Source organism: Ambystoma mexicanum, chromosome 2p, assembly GCF_040938575.1.
Source record: "Ambystoma mexicanum isolate Mex_15411 chromosome 2p, UKY_AmexF1_1, whole genome shotgun sequence".
Classification (NCBI taxonomy): Eukaryota; Metazoa; Chordata; class Amphibia; order Caudata; family Ambystomatidae; genus Ambystoma; species Ambystoma mexicanum.
In genome coordinates, this window is record NC_090923.1 from 1,078,022,641 (window position 1) to 1,078,038,250 (window position 15,610).

Here is a 15,610-nt window from a genome sequence, read left to right on the forward strand (position 1 = left end):
ACTGCCAATGTTTTGTCAATCAGTCTTCTGAGAGTTAATTACTTAATTGGAGCTGTAAACGCGCTAAGGTGTAATAAAAATGCATTAACCAGGTCTGCCTTCAGCCTCTCAGTTTATAAGCACTGTGCATATCATTCACTGAAGTCCTGTTAAAAACAAGCACTGGCCAAGCCAACAGTTTTGGCTTGTGTATAGGTAGTAGGCATTTGCCAGGCATTACTATTAGATGGCCATGTACTTGTACCAATGGCCTGTTAATACCACTATGGCAGTGCCTTTCCCATGCATACACAAAAGTCCAAACTATTGGCATTGCCAATGCCTGTTTAATATGTGGTCCTTAGTAGCCCATAGGACAGGGGTGCTTTTTGCGCATTCCGTTTTGTCCAAGGTTATTTTTATCAACATAAATTGGTTTTGGGGCACAAGCTGGTGGCAGCAGTGATTTCGTTTTTGATTCATCAGGGGTGCAAGACGATTTACTGCATTAGTAGTCTGTATAAGAAGCCTAGTAGTAGCCATTGGGATACTTGTGTGTCTTTTAAGACCTTCTCTCTGCCATTTTGTTTCTTGGATATTCCTTTCTTTGTTTGGAGAAACAAAGAGGCAGGCCTATACTGGCTGTTTGTCATACACAGGGTTGTTCCTATTGGAAATTGTTTTACAGAGGTTTGTAAGTGTATTGCTGGTCACAGCATATGTGAAACATCAGGCAATCGATCATGATTCATTAATTGGCTAATGATCATTAATATCTCATACTAGTAGTTGATAGTAAATATGAAGCCTTTTATTTAAAGTGTATTAGTTTTCATTATTTTGAAATACATGATTAATGCAATGTGCAATAGAAACATATCGCAAACATAAACACTAAGAAAACAATAAACAGACACCAAACAGTCAACCCTGTGGGTTCAGTGCACTGCAACAAATACAAAATAAATGAATAAATAAATAAGAACCCATTGGGGTTGATATTGTACTGACTCAGTGATTGTAGTAATTATACACGTCCATAGGATACTGTCTCATGTTTGGTTATTGTCAATCTTGTGGGGTACATTTAAAGGCCCCAAACATGTTTCTGCGACTCAACCTTCAATTCCTCTGTATAATTGGAACTTGGATCCCCTTCTTCAACTCTGCTGTACCTGCTTCCCTTACCATCTCCTCCTCCTCCTTTTCTCATGTCTCCCACCCATCTCGCCGCGGAGGTGGCATTGGTGTTCTCTATCACCCTAAATGCCATTCTTCCCCCTCTCCCACGCCTCTTCCTGTCTTCCCTTCCTTTGAATATCTGTACAAATCCTTTACTTCTCCTCACGCTATTTCCTTTCTAATTATCTACAGACCACCTGGCCTCCTCTCCTCCTTCTATGATGACCTTGACCACCTTCTTTCCCTCATCTCAGCCACCCCCTCTCCCCTTACAGCACTCAGAGACTTCAACCTTCACATCCCCTCTTCCCATCAACCATCCCCTCGTCTTTCCATTCTCAACTCTTACCTTCTCACTCCCCTCCCTATTTCTCCCACTCACTCTTTTGGCTCCACTCTCGATCTTATCTTTGTCTCTACCTTCTCCTCCTCCCCAGTCTCTACCATTCCCAACTATCTCTCTGACCATGCCTTACTCTTCCTCCCTCACTCCACCTCCCCTTCTGTCCACACCCCCCTCTTCCCCAATTTCCTTCTCTCTACGGGATCTCTGTAACTATAGCCCCTCTCTCTTCGATACCTGCTCTTCCTCCCTCCCCCCTCTTCCTGATTTCTCCTCTCTCTCGGCTAATAAAGCTTTATCCTCTCTTTCCTCCTCTAGCTCCTCTAGTCTCAATCAACTTCACCCTCTCTCCTCTTTCCGCCCTACCCACAAACCCTCACAACCCTGGCTTTCCCCTCAACTTCTGTCTATGCGCCGCTTTCTCTGTCGCCTTGAATAACGCTGGCTCAAGCTCTGCTCGCCTGCTAACCAAGCCTCCTATTTCTCTTACCACTCTATATGACTCCTGCTTTAGCTTAGCTAAGCGATCCTACTACTCTAACCTCCTCCATTCCCAATCCTCCCATCCTCATCGTATCTTTCAGACTCTATCTCGTCTTCTCTCCCCGCCTACTCCTGATCACTCATCTACTTCTTCCCTCTCCCCTTCCGACTTTGCTGACTTTTTCTCATCCAAGATACTCACTCTATGCCAAAACATTCTATGCTCCCCTTCTTACTCCCCTCCTCCACCTCTCTCACCACCCTTGCCTCTCACATGTCTAACTTCACCCCTGTTACTCCTTCTGATGTTTCCCATCTCCTGTCCAAATCTCGCCCTACTGCTGCCCCCTCTGATCCCCTCCCCACCCCCTTGATTGCTAAAATCTACCCTCTTCTCATTCCTTACCTCATCTACTTCTTCAACATCTGTCTCTCCTCCGCCATCTTCCCTTCGGCCTTCAAACACGCTACTATCATTCCTATATTGAAAAAACCCTCTGCTAACCCCCTCCTTGCTTCAAACTTTCCTCCTATCTCTCTTCTACCATTCCTTTCTAAGCTTCTAGAACACCTAGTCTACTCTCAACTCTCAGCTTTTGTATCTAATCTCTCCCTTCTCCCCCTTCTCAATCTGGATTCCGCCCTAAACACTCCACTGAAACTGCTCTCACCTCCGTTCTCAACTCCCTCCTTACCGCTCGCTACTCTAAGCAATCCTCTGTCCTCATCCTCCTAGACCTCTCTGCTGCCTTTGACACTGTTCACCCTTACTCCACAACACTCTCTATTCCTTTGGTCTCAAAGGCTCTGTTCTCAGCTGGTTCTCCTCCTACCTCTCCAACCAATCTTTTGCCATCTCTTGGGGCGGCCGTACCTTCCCTATTCTCCCCCTGGACATCAGTGTTCCCCAAGGCTCTGTGTTTGGCCCTTTCCTTTTCTCACTATACACTTCTCTTCTTGCCCCTATCATCTCTTCCTTCGGTATCTCTCACCATTGCTATGCTTATGACACCCAGCTTTTCCTCTCTTTCACTTCTTTCACTCCTGATATCCACCTTAAACTTTCTTCCTGTCTCACTGCTATCACAAACTGGATGTCATCCCACTTTCTCTCCCTCAACACTGACAAGGCTGAAGTCTTTTTCTTTCCTTCCAACACACTGTCGCTCCCTCTCCCCCTCCTTTTATTTTCTTTCCCCCTACTAATCTTCCAATTTCAGCCACTGCCTGCAATCTAGGCCTCCACTTCGACTCCAACCTCTCCTTTACCCCCCCCACATTTCTCTTACCTCCCACGCCTGTCGCTATCACCTCTTCAATGTTCGTAAAATCCATTCTTCCCTCACCTTCCATGCCACTAAACTCTTAATCTCTTCCCTTATCTTCTCTCGTCTATTCTACTGCTCTGCTCTCCTCTTTTGCCTCCCTGCTTCTCATCGCGCCCGCCTCAGATCCCTCTATCACTCTGCTATCCATACTCTTTGCCTTTTCTCTCCTCATGATTCCATTTCCTCTTCGTTTTCTTCTCTTGGCTGGCTTCCCTTTCATTCTCAACTTAAATTTAACTTCCTCTGTCTCATTTTTAAATCTCTTCATGATCTTGCCCCTCTCTACCTTTCCTCTCTCCTCTCCTTCTAAGCTCCCTCGCGCCCCCACCGCACTGCTGATCACTTCCGACTCACTGTTCGTCTGTCTCCTTGTGCCTCTTCCCGTTTCTGATCCTTTCAGCTCCTTGCCCCTCTACACTAGAACTCTCTACCTTTCCCTATCCGCTCCATCTCCTCTTACTCCTCCTTGAAATCTCATCTTCTTCATCCTCCATCCTGATAACCCTCTTTACTTCCATAGTCCTAGGCAAATTGTTCTACATACTGTTCTCAATGGTTTGTCTCATGTTTGGTAATGATGCTTCTAATCTATTCTTTTTTTTCAAATATGTTTATTTTAAACCAAGGCAGGGTGGCAGCAATGCAATTTTTTATCAAAGCATATTATACATCATATCGAAATCCCATCTCTTCCCTCCCTCTCCTCCCCCTTGTGGTTGCCGACCAGTGCCAGAGTTTCAGAGGTTTGAGTTTTCTGCTCCTGTTTCGTCCCCCCTCCCTCCTGAAGCGTGCCCCCAGCATCCAGGACCCTCCCGACCAGTTGAGGCTTATAGGTCAAAGCTGGGAATTTCTGGTCGTATTCTAGTAGTGGGGCCCAAATGTTCTGGAAACGGTGGAGGAGACCTGCTTTGGCCGCTGTTACTTTCTCTGCAATTAGTATGTCCCATATCTTTACCCACCAAAGGGACATGGGAGGGCCGTCTGCGGATTTCCAGGAGCGGGCAACCACTATTCTTCCTGCCAGAAGACACTGGGTCAGCAGCTTGGCTTTACTCCCGGACCGTGGGTAGATGCCTGGGATCGGGGCGCTCAGGAGAATGGGTTTGGGTTCTAGTGGGAGTGCCGTCTGGGTGATCCCTTCGATGGTGGCTAGACATTTTGTTTCCAAAATTGTTGGGCCTTTGGGCATGTCCACCACATGTGGAAGAAAGAGCCCGGGTGCCCGCACCGTCTCCAGAAAGCCGGGTCGAGTGCCCGGTTCATATGGTGAAGCCGAAGGGGAGGGTAGTACCAACGCAGTAGGACTTTGTAAGCACATTCCCTGTTGGTAACACATGTAGTTGATGCATGGGTGCGGGTCCAGATGTCCACCCAAGTCTGGTCCTCCACAGGGTGGCCTATGTCTGCCTCCCATTGTGCAATATATTGGGTTTTTGGGGTGAGGAAGTCTCCCTGGAAGCGTCTTAAGAGACAGTTTGAGGGCCGTGAGTTGCTGCTTGAAGGGTTTGAGGATGAGAGCACCAATGACGAAGCTGAATATAGGAGAATCTGTCACTTTCCTGGAGCCGGAAGGCCTCTTTACATTGTGCAAAGGTGCGGGGCAGTCCTCCCTCAAACAACTGACCCAGAGTCTCAATGCCCCCTGCAATCCAAGTTTTGAAGTTCTGGGGATTTGCTCTGATTAAGAAACACTGGGGATGAGGGACTCAGTCCTGTAGGGATCCCTTTCTGCTTCAGGGCCTTGTCCCAAGTGTCTATGGTATGTTTGGTGCATAATATTAGTCCCTCCCATTGTCACCGCAAAGGAGGCGGGACATGTGGGAGGAAGCGCAGGGGGAGAGATAGACGTGATTGTTCCAGTTCCATCCATTTGGGGCAACTAGTGGATATTTTCCATGCTTGAGTGTGCGGCAGTTGTGCTGCCACCTGATATCCCTGTAGATCAGGGATGCCCAGACCACCCAACCTTGCATTACCTGGCATTGTTTTTTGGGGAATCCTGGCCTTTTCCCCCCTCCAGATGAATCAAAGCATTTTCCTCTGCAAATCGCGGAGGGTGGGCGGCAGGATCGTAACATGCAGGGATGAGCAAGCATACAAGAATCTGGGGAGGAAGTTCATTTTACAGGCGGTTATACATCCCATCAGTGATATTTCTTGGGATGCCCAGCGCTTTAGGTCGTGTTCCAGTTCTTTAAAGAGCGGGGGAAACTTTACATGATAAGTTTCCCTCTGGTTTGCAGGAACTTGGATTCCTAAATAGGGGATTGCCTTTGTCTTCCATTGGATAGGACATATCGGAATCAAGGATTCCCGTTTGTCTGGGGATATTCCTATTCCTAGCGCCACGGACTTGTCGAAATTAATGGAAAAGCCGGTGACTCTTCCATAGATGTTAATTTCGGAGAGGGCGTGCGTAAACGAGGAACAAGGCTCTGTGATGGTAAGCAGGACATCGTCCACATACAGGGCAATTTTATGTTGTGAGGGGCTGACCTGGAGGCCCTTGATATGGTTATTCAACCTGATTTTTTTTTGGGTGAAAGGTTCCATGATAAGCGCAAATAGGAGCGGGGATAGCGGGCATCCTTGCCTGGTTCCGCAGGTCAGGGAGATTGGGTTGGAAAGGGTGCCATTGATCCTGAGGAGGGTTTTTGGTGATTTATAGTTGGCCAGGACCATGGTTTGAAATGCCGGCCCAAACCCGAAAGCTTCCAATGTGAGCTCCATAAAGGTCCAGTCCACCCTATCAAACGCTTTGATAGCATCCAGGGCCATGAGTACTAATCCGTGGGAGTCCTGAGAAGCAAGATCCACCAGGTCTAAAGCTCTGCGGATGTTATCGCCTGCGGATCTGTTCTTAATAAATCCGGTCTGCTCAGGATGAATTATGTTGGGCAAGGTGTGTGATGGGCGAGTAGCCAGAATCTTGGAATAGATGTTGGCATCTATGTTCAGCAGGGCGATTGGCCTGTAAGAAGCAGGGTTCCTAGGGTCTTCCCCAGGTTTGGGTAGGAGGACAGTGATTGACTCTTGCATGGAGGGGGTTACAAAGCCCGATTCCCTAAAGTAGTTAAAGAGTGCTACCAAAGGAGTAATCGGTTTTGGCCTAAAGATCTTTAAAATCTGGTGGAATATCCATCGGGCCAGGGGCTCGGGATTTGAGGGATTTTATGGCTTCCTCAACCTCCTCACCTGAGCGTCCAGTTTCTCTCGGGTTGCGTCTTGCAATCGGGGGACTGCCGATTTCTGCAGGTATTCTCTCTGCTCCCTCTGGTCTTATGGTGGTGCGGTCATCACGTGTGCCAGGCGGCTTGCCACCAACCATTGCTTTTCTGTTCGGCGTACTGTATTACGCCCTGCGGATCTCATAGCCCGATAATTGTATTGCTCCTCTTCCTTTTAGCGAGTTTGGCCACCAGCAATTTGTTCACCTTGTTGTTTTTTACGTAATAGCATTGCTTGGGTTTAGCCAGCAGTTGCGCTGTGTGCTCGGTGTAGTGGGCCTCGATCTTTTTCCGTGCAGTGCAGATGGCTCGTTGTGTTCTTGGGGACCAGCCTTTTTCCTTATGGATTTCTTCTGCTTTCTGGAGTTCTTCTTCAAGGATCAGACGGGCATGTGTCGCCTATTCCTGTGGAATACCACTGCATGCGCTATCAACTCTCCCCGGATAACCGATTTCATAGCTTCCCAGGTATTTGCCGGGGAGGTATCTTCGCTAGGATTTTCTTTGAAGTAGTTCTTAATTGACGTCGCTATTGCATCTCTGAGTGGCATCTCGTTGAGCATCGGGTCGTATAGAGTCCACCTGCGTTGGGTGTTGGGAGTTGGCCCATGCACTAGGATCTCTAACGTTATCGGTGCGTGGTCGGATAAGATCCTCGACCCTATAGATACATCGTTGGCATAGGCAAGTACTTGCGGGACGTCAAGAGGAGGTTGATTCTTGAAAAAGTTCTATGGGCATAAGAATAAAAAGAAAAGTCTTTCTCTGAGGGGTGAAGCACCTGCCACGAGTCAACCACCTCCAGGGCCCTAAATAGGCGTAGAAGTCCAAGCGCTAGAGTGAAGTCCCCCGGGGAGGGAGGATGCGATCTGTCTTTCGTGGGATCCGGGACTCTGTTAAAATCTCCCCCGATTACTGTTTGGCCTTCTGAGAAGGGGGAGCGGGTGGAGCCCAGGGAATCATAGAAGGCGACCTGCCCCACATTAGGGGCATACACCAAGATGAAGGTGTATAACTGTCCCTGCAATAAGCATTTCACAGCCACGAATCGGCCGTCTGGGCATAGTTTTGTTTCCAGAATCTGGGGGTTTAGTCCCTTCACAAAGAGAACTGCAGTTCCTCCTTTCTTAGTGCCGCCTGAGGCGAGAAATTGAAGTGGAAAGTCTCCTGGCAATAGATGGGTCTCTTGGAGCAGGACCACAGCTGTATCCTCATTTTGCAGCTTCTGCAAAATCGATTTGCGTTTGGCGGGAGAGTTTAGTCCTCTGACGTTGAGGGAGACGAATCTCAGGGAATGATGTTCCCGGGCGGGAAGTGAGGTTGCCGCTGGATCTGGATGGGGAGTGGGGGGGTGGAATGAGTGTGAGTCAGCCATCATTTTGAAGAGTCCATAGCTGCTTACCATCCTGCTCTTGGAATTTTAACCCAGGCCTCCAACGGGAAGGCTGAGCTTTAACCACAGGGGAGGGCCGTGTTATGGGTCCGGTGTCGCCCCTAGCCAACTGGGCCAAATGACTGCTCTCAGCCAACATGGCTGGAGCCAGGTACAAGAACTGTTCATCATTCCAAGGAATCATAGATGGATCGTACCTTGGAAATGGGCATGGGCCGTGGGGAGGAGGGGGCGATGCAACGACTGTAGAGGTTCATCTGCTTTCACATGATCGGCGTGGCGCTCCTGCCCAAGTGTCCCTTCTGTGATGGTTTATCTTTTCTTTCCGTATCTTGGGACTCTTGACCATGGGGTCTGCCTAGCCTTCACAGGGGAGGTAGACCCCCTGTCAGCAGCACTTTCTGAGGCTGGAGGTGTGGATCCCCCAGGCGAGGCTGGATGCATGATCTTTTCTGCATCTTCGAGGTGGCTGATTTTCCGTAAGGTGCCTTTATAGGAGAACTGTAGGGCTGTTGGAAGGAGCCATCTATAGCGGATCTGGTAGTCCTGAAGAAAGAGAGTTAGAGGCTGGAGGGCATAAGGAGAGAGGTCCTGATAGATCTGGAGGGGAGAGCCTTGGAAGGATAATTCATCCCGCCAGCGGCTGATTGCTGAGATGGCTTCCTTTGTGGTGAAAAAGTGCACCCTAGTTATGACATCAGGGGGGGAATCTGATTCCACCCCTCAGTGCGGGTGCAGCCTGTGCATGTGGTCCTGGGAGCTGGGATTTATCCAGCTGAGGAAGCAGGGACTGGAAGAGGTCCCCCACATATTCCGGCAGGGATTTGTCTGGAACCAAGGTTGGGATCCCTCGGATGAGCAGGTTATTGCATCGGGCCCTGTTTTCAAGGTCTTCCTGTTGAATCTCCAAGATTTCACATTTGTCCTGTAGGGATCTGATCGAGCGTTGGGCTTCCCCCAGGGCGACCGTGTGGTCACTTCTAATCTATTCTAATGTATTCTTGTTGTTGTAATGTAAAGTGCTTTGGCGTAGAGCGCTATATAAAATGTAATAAATACAAATACAAACAGAAGTCCCTTTCACATGAATGGCATTCATTGTAAACACTGAAACAAAAACTGCCTGACTTTGTTTTTGTTTTTCAAGTAAAATTAAAGAGCCATGTGGAAAGAGGTCTATCTATCATTAACAATCGATGAGCAGCATTTTAATTTACAAATGAAGGAGGAATCAAAGATCCCTGTCACATGGAAAACAGCATTTTTAAATATTGAAAACAAAAACGGCCTGTACATGTGTGTGCAAATAACAGTTTGAAAAAGTAAAGCTGCTCACAGAAAAAGGATGTGTGGGTTGACAAAGAGCAATGTATATTATGTTTCACCCACAAAATTCCAGTGACATTTGAAGAGCCACGTTGTCTTCATGAAGAAAATGTCAGCCCAAGGCAGACCCTTTTACTGGCTGTGGGCAAAACTTCACAAGGAAAACTCCCACTGCCGGCCTGGGTGTCACATCTCCCATCTAATGACCAACTGCAATAAAAATGTGCTGCTAAAGGCGTCAAAATTCAGTGTTCTCCAGACCTGCTGGCTCTGAAGGCAAATGTTACCCTTGGCTGGAGCATGACTATTATGTGTGAAAATGGGGGCATTCACTTCAAAGAGCAAGCTTCCAACAAGAAGGAGATTGAAAAAAAACTGTGGGCACAGACTGACCCAGTGAAAACAAATGGCCGGTAGCAGAAGCAGGACCCTTCGTCCCACATGAAGATTCACAATTTATTTAAAAGGCCTATTATCATTTCGGCCTTTTTCTCAGCCATCATAAGGCGGATGGATTTCATCTGTGTACCATATTTTATGTAATTCCCAGGCGAATTTTGGGGATATAAAATTCATCTTCCTGTGACTCTGGGAACTGTAATGGCCAGTTAAACTAGGTTTGCCTGAACAACCAGGGCGAGCCATAAAAAAGAAAATACCTACTAAAAAAGGGGTTAAACAGGGCTGCCCCCTTGCCGCCGATCTGTTTAAGCAATTCATTTCTGATCTGCCGAACCATCCTGAGGAAGTGCGATGCTTCCCTCCAAAATTAAACAACACCCCGATCAGTTGCATAACTTATGCGGACGATCTTGTGTTAATGGACCAAACGCAGATCGGTTTACAGCGACTATCTAAACTCTATGATTATTTAAATCTGAACGACTTGGAAATAAACATCGAAAAGACAAACATAATGACTATTGGGGAATCCGGTACAGAAAAGCTGAAAGACTTCAGGTGGACAATTGACAACAAACCAATAAATCCTGTTACTTCCATCAGATATCTTGGCATCATGTTTAACATCTCCCTAAATGAACATCATTGGAAGCAGGATCTCGTCAACCGCATGACGCAATTCAGTTTACAGGGTGCCATGATAAACAAGAACTTTGGGAAATTCACACTAGCACCGGTCCTCATATTCTACTCACAAAAAGTAGCCCCGGCCATTACCTTTGGTGCCAAAGCCAGCTGGAATATCGATGGCCAATTCTGGCAAAAACTAAAGGTCAATTCTAGCGGCGAATATTAAAACTACCCTCGTACATTTCGATGACATTTCGATGACAGCAATGTGGTATGAATTGTCTCTGAATTCGCTGCACACGTTATGTGGAAATCTTTGATGGAAAGACGTAAGATGAGTCTTGATCCCCCAAGTTTGGCATATTATATCTTCCGAGACAACCAATGAGGTGGAAGATCAAGTCTACTGGATACTTGGCAGAAGCTCCTGGACGACATCCTGTCAAATGCCGACCAAACATCATCTGACCTGATTACTACCCGCAACTTGTGAAAAGGAAATTTGAGGCCTGGTGCTGGATTATGAACCAAGACCAACGTCAAAAAATGCCCTCGACATTGGAGTCGGGTATAGGTGCCCACAAACTTAACGTTCAGTGTTGCTATCTGACAAATTGTCCATCACGTCACCATCGTGAGCAATTTCTGAGACTATGGCTAAATGCGCTGAACACCAAAGACATGCTTTGGCTTCGTCACGACAACGAAATCAAAGACAATCTTTGCTGCTACTGTAAGTTGGTCCCTGAATCAATACAACATTTATTAATAGCTTTTACGCCTACCACGGCATTGCGTTCCTGTCATCTCGGACGCTTTGCACCTGCAGATAACAATATGAAAGATTGGTGGGCCTATGCATCTTCTGGCCATAATGTCAAACTAAGCTGTGCTGTTGTCGACTACATGGACTCGTTAAAGTTGAAGGACAACCTCAAACTGATGGAAACTTGCAGAAAATGTTGGATTCTCTCTGCTCTCACTCCGTTTTTTCATTTTTTTTCTTTCCCTTTTTTCTTTTTCTCTCTCTCTTTCTTTTTCTTCCTATTCTTTCCTACTTGATGGGTAGTCTAATGATAAATTCAGGCCTAATCGTTTTTTTTTATGTTTTGCTGACTTTTTTCACTAGGAAATATTGGAGGACTTTCTTTTTGTTCTGTCTTCTACTTTCCATTGTTTAGGTATTTTGTAACAAAAGTTTAACTCTCTTGGTTGATTCCAACCAAAGTTTGTTGTACTGATGTTTCAATAAAAAAAAAGAAAAGAAAACTAGGTTTCTGGCTTATCTGAACATATTCCAAATGTGAGAGTTGGTGAGCGGGTGGAAAATGAAATTAGGGATATGTTTTTTTTTTAAACAGTTTTTATTTTTTTATATAACAACACACCAAACATTACAATGCTCGGGACTTCTATATTCGATTCAACATCATAACGTTACAAACAGCGTTCTTCAGTCCTGCGACCCCCCACTACCCCTACTCGAGACAATCGGTCCTTGTCATCAGCCTGTGAACCTTTAGGCGGGTTTATCGTCAACTCGTTATCGGTCTCAGCATCACTCTGGTCGGACTGGAGGGGACCACTCATAGTAGCCACCAGCTGCCTCCATTCAATTAAGGGTCCTACTTCCTCCCCCCTCCCCTACAAACCGTATCAAACCAAACACCTGTTTCTGCATCTGCCCATTTCAAAAGGTCAGCCCACCATAACTCTGTCCTTGGTCTCTGGTCTGCTTTCGAGCACATTGCTATCCTTCGTTTGGCCAGGATGTATGCTAGGTCTTTCATTTTGCTTATATGCCATAAGTTGCGTGACCTGGGGAAACCCCCCAGCATGCATGCCCAGGCCGACTCCACCTCCAGTGTGATACCGTTTTCTGCTAAGCGTGTCCTCACTTCTGACCAAAACTTTCCCACCTTCGGGCAGGCCCAGAACATGTGTAGCAGCACCGCCTCCTCCTCCCCACACCTGGGGCATTTCTGAGTAGCCTGGCCGCCAAACCTGGCGATCTTACTGGGGGTGAGGTATGCTCTGTGTGTGACATACAATTGGATTTGCTGGAGCCGAGCGTTCCGGGACACTTTTTTATGGTATCTTTGGGCTCTTTCCCACAGCCCATCCGACATGGGCTCACCCACCTCTTCTTCCCACAGTTGTCTCAATAGGGTCAATTCCTTCCCCATCTTAGACTCCAACAGCTCATATATGCGGGAAATCTCATGCCCACCCTCTGAAATATCATATATTGCCTCCATGGTGGCATTCAGTGGTTCAGTGAGCAGCGCTGTTGGCCATTTCGCTCGCACTCTTTTAACAATTCTGGTGTAAGTTATATACTGCCCCTTATGCACCCCAATGTCTTCTATCAGTTTCTGGAACTCCAATGCCTCCCCTTCTTGCCATATGTCTCCCAGGGTGGCCAGGCCCACTGGTTCACAGTACCTACGGACCCCTTGTATCAGCTGGGGATCCTCTCCACATAGTGCTACTAGCGGCACCTGCATAGAGTACGGAACCGGGTATCCCGCTATCTGCCAGGCTCTATGCCACATCTCCCAGCCCAGTGCCAGCAGCCCCGCCATCCCTAGGGCCCTTGGCTTGGACAGCCACACCACTTCTCTTAGGATGAAGGGAGCCGGTTTGCCGCTTAGCAGTCTGGATTCTGCCATCTCCTCATCAGACAGCCATCTCGCTACATACTACGGCTGTTCGGCCAAATAGTATAGCTCAAAAATCGGCAGGTTTATCCCTCCCCTGTCACACGAGTTCTGTAGTTTCCAAAGGGCCACCCTGTTCCTGGAGTTGTTCCAAGTGAAGCCCCTGCACAAGCTGTGGAGACTAGCGAAAAAGCGCCTTGGGATCACATGCGCGATATTAACAAAGAAATGCAACAGTCTGGGCAAGACTACCATTTTAAGCAAATCCGCTCTCCCCATCATAGCCAGGGGTAGCCTGGACCAAAATCCCATGCTATTTTTAATTCCTTCTATTGCCTTTACCGTGTTGTGTGTATGTTCTTCTCCTGCCGTATGGTATATGTCATTTTTTCGAGGTATCGGAACGACTTGGTACGCCAGGGTATTGGTAATATTGGCAAGCTCACGGGCAGGACAAGCCTGTATCTCCCCAGGGGGAACACACTAGACTTCTTGGGGTTGACCGCTATGCCGGAAAGGGCAGCAAATTGCTCCATCACATCCCGAATGTACTGCATGTTCTCTTCTGGGTAGCGCAGATACAACAGTATGTCGTCAGCATACAGAGAGACAAGATGCATACCGCCCACTGTACGGATACCTATCTCCTCGTATTGCTGTCTTAGACAGATGGCCAATGGTTCTAGCGCTAGTATGTAGAACATGGGCGACCACAGGCAGCCCTGTCTAGTGCCCCTGCTTAGTTGCCATTTATCCGATATAATAGCACCCTTTTAACCCTAGCAATCGGGGAGCTGTATAACATTTTCACCCACCTGAGGTATCCCGGCCCCATTCCATAGCCCTCTAAGGTCGCGATCAGCCAGGGCCATCTTACTGAATCGAAGGCCTTGACCGCGTCTAGTGAAACTATTGCCAATTCACCTGGGTCTTCTTTGGTTTGGTCAATGATATGGTGCAATCTTCTGATGTTATCCGTTATGTTCCTACCCGGGACGTAGCCCGTTTGGTCGGTGTGTATCAGTTTACCAATGATGGCCTTGAGCCTATTAGCCAACACAGCGGTGTGGATTTTACTATCCTGATGAAGCATCGATAAGGGTCTGTACGACCCACAGTCCGTGCTAGGCTTGCCTGGCTTTAACAGCGGAATAATCACCGCCTCCCGTTGGGACTCTGGTAGCCTGCCCTGCTCGTAGGACTCGTTGAGCATGGCCAGCAGCTGGGGAAGCAACTCCTGTTTATAAGTTTTATAGACTTCACTCGGAAGCCCATCAGACCCAGGGGCCTTACAGGTGGGCAGGTGCTGAACCACTAGCTCGAGTTCTTCCATTGTACTAGGGGCATCCAGGTCTGCGCGTTCTACATCATCTAGGGTGGGTAGGCCCATATCCTCCAGCGTTTCCTGGATTTCGTGGTCTCATTAGAGGTGCCTCCACTTCGCATCATTTCCTCCAGCTTCTCCTCAATTCCCTTCAGCTCCTGCTCTATGCCCCCCTGGAGCCCCCTAGATTTCGATATGGCAACCCCCCGCAAAACCACCTTAAACGCCTCCCACACGGTTTCCATGGAGCTAACGCTGCCAGTATTGATCTCAAAGTACTCCGTGATCCCCTCTCTTAAGTCCTCCCGGAAGCCTTGTCTCTGAGCTTCCAAGTGGGAATCCGCGACCTGGGAGGTTGGTGTCGCCACTCCAGAACCAGGGGGGAGTGGTCCAAGAGCAGCCTGGCTTTATATTCCGCACCTTCCATCTCTTCTACCAACTCCCTGGTAGCGAACACGTAGTTCAGTCTAGTGTAAAGGTCGTGTGGTGCCGTATAATGCGAGTATTGCCTATCTACAGGATGCAGCTGTCTCCAGACGTCAACTAGGTCGAAGTCTCTCAGGAGGGTCTTTAACACCTTTGCTGCTGGGGTAGGTTTGTCTAACTTACCGTCAGATCTGTCAACCTTGGGATTAAGTAAGCAGTTGAAGTCCCCGCCCCACAGGATCCCGCCACCCAGCAAGGGGCTGATTTTACCATACAGCGTCCTACAATAAGCCACTGTATCCTGGTTAGGGGCGTACAGATTGACAATACACACTTCCCGGTTTTCTAATATCCCCTTCATAGCGATCAGTCTGCCTTCTGGGTCTCCCGTGACCTGAAGCAGCTGAAATGGTACATGCCGTGCCACCCAGATGATAACTCCTCTAGCGTAGGCCGAATATGTAGCTCCCACCAGGCACCCCCTCCATTTCTTCTTGATCACCTCCAATTTATCTCTGGTGAGGTGGGTCTCTTGTAATAATGCTATATCAATCCTCATCCTTTTCAGATACATCATCATCTTGTTACGTTTCAGATAACTATTGAGGCCCCTGACGTTCCAGGTGACCACTCTAAGGCACCCTGGCGCCATAATTACAGTATCTCGCCCTCCTACTCCGCCTTCTATCCCACCTGTCAAGTTTCTCATTTTGGCTCATTACCCATTCCTCCCCAACAAACTTCCCCCCGCCCACTTCCCAACACCCCATTCCCCAATTTCAAACTCCACAAACCCCTCGCCCTCCCCCTTCCCCACCCAACCCAGCCTCGACCCCAACCCCAACAGATGCCCAGCTCCATCCCTGGATCTCAGGCCCCCCGTGTTTGGCTCTGCCCTAGGAAGCCC

General features: G+C 48.0%; 1 protein-coding gene across 2 annotated transcripts in view; it reads left to right on the forward strand.

Moving 5' to 3' along the window:
- The window catches only part of MAP4K2 (mitogen-activated protein kinase kinase kinase kinase 2), a 1,208,607-nt gene that overhangs the window by 1,088,215 nt on the left and 104,782 nt on the right, over window positions 1-15,610 (forward strand). The gene's annotated exons all lie outside the window — the stretch shown is intronic.